We start from the raw sequence: 1,801 nt of genomic DNA on the forward strand, positions 1-1,801 counted from the left end.
CTGCTGTCGGTATGTCCAGCATCAGCACTGGGATGAAGCTGCTTCTGTTAGGCATTTATCCCTACTTCCCTGGCATGACCACCATCGTTTGTCTTCTCAGCTTTATGTTATAGGAGAGCCTGGTGCAGATGTCACAGGTGCTATTTAACAGCTACCACAAGATCATCATTATGCTTAAAATTGAAGTTATACATGGAAGAAGCTCAGACACTTCCAGAACTGGTTTTGTCTCCTACATGGGAACACACTCAAACCCAGAAGGGCGCACTGGTCTGATCTGTATCAATAGATCTGTCCCATCTATTGATCTCTAATTCACCAGTGGCACAGAAACACCTCTGTCAAACTAAACAAATGTTTTGGGTTGTTTGCTTGTTTTGGTAGCTAAATGCAACATCACTCCTCATGCCTTCCCTCCTTCCACACCTCAAGGAAAGCTCACAGCTTTCCTCTACCAACCTCTGCCCAGTGAAGGATTCAGAGAAAACAACTGGGCTGTACTGTGCTTTTGTGGGCAAGACGCCCTGACTGACTCACCGAAGCAGCAATGATTAACTTCACTTATAGTCGATAAGCTATGCAATAATGGATACGCTAAGGTCAGTTTCCAAGGCCTACAGCAGCACTTCACTTTGGTACAGCCAGTTTGGATGTGTCCAAATTTACAAGAAAAGAACTGCCCATTTGACAGGTCACAATCACAGACAGATGGTCAGCCTTTACCACATAGAGACACCTTTCCAAATAAGACTAAAGAACATACACCAACTATCTTTTTCACCAGAGATCCACTCAGACTGCACTCCCTCCCTCTCACTCTGCCAAAGGAGAGAAGAACGATCATCAATGGCTGGAGGCTGTTGCAGTGAAGCAACACCTAGAACTGGCTTCATGCTCAAGAGGGGATGGTATGTATTGTCAACATGGTTTCAAGTGCTCTACACAGTCAGAGAAACTTCTATACTAACAAACTATAGGAATGATCCCTGAAAGCATAGTCTTACCCACAGACTCCCGCCATCGCCCAACTGCACCAAGCGCCCTCACATCTTACACATGGCGACTTCCGCCAAGACGCCCCACGCGATCCCTGTCGGCGCCCCCATCGCACAACACGTCTGCCACGCGGGGACACGCGCTCTGGCCTCTCCATACCCAGTCCACCGGACATTTGGAGTCAATACAGTTTCCCTGCACTGCCACCGTGATTAGCATACGGTCGCCGAGCAGCCAATGGGCTCACAGTGCTCTCCTGCCTCGTCCCACCTCCGCCTGCGATGGGTCACGTGTCGTCACTGACGGCCACACGCCACCCGCCCCCATTCCCCGGAATGCACTTCCTCCCTGCATCAGCGCCTGCCCTCAGCCCCCACGCTGCCCGAAGCGGGAAGTGCCGCAGAGCCGCACTCGAGTTCCCAGGCGCGTGCCGGTTTGGATCTGGCTCAAGCCCGAGGCCTTGCGTGAGAAATGAAAAACAGCATCGGGAAAATGGCAATTCAAGGACTACGTGCACTATTTAATAAATTCTGTGGGTAAAGGGCATGGTGGCTCACTGCTGTAATCCTAGCACTTGGGAGATGAAGGCAAGGAAGGGGTCAGGAATTTGAAGCCGGTTTTAAGATTTTGAAGCCAGCCACACCTACGTGAAATCCAGTCTAAAATGATCAAAAAACAAATTTGTGTTTAGAGAAAAGTGAAAATAGACAAAGCGAACTGGCCACATTGTTAATTACTGGCTCAATTACTGGGTATGTACTTGATGATCACTATTTTAATCTCTCATCCCATTTTAGCATTTTAC

The 1,801-nt window shown here is 48.8% G+C and overlaps 1 non-coding gene across 1 annotated transcript; it reads right to left on the reverse strand.

Annotated features, from left to right (window-relative positions):
- Window positions 1–787: 787 nt before the first annotated feature.
- Window positions 788–1,002, reverse strand: LOC143437413 (small nucleolar RNA U3). The gene has a single exon (XR_013106903.1). It is a non-coding gene; the product is annotated as a small nucleolar RNA U3 (small nucleolar RNA).
- Window positions 1,003–1,801: the final 799 nt, after the last annotated feature.

Source organism: Arvicanthis niloticus, chromosome Y (genome assembly GCF_011762505.2).
Source record: "Arvicanthis niloticus isolate mArvNil1 chromosome Y, mArvNil1.pat.X, whole genome shotgun sequence".
NCBI classification, from domain to species: domain Eukaryota; kingdom Metazoa; phylum Chordata; class Mammalia; order Rodentia; family Muridae; genus Arvicanthis; species Arvicanthis niloticus.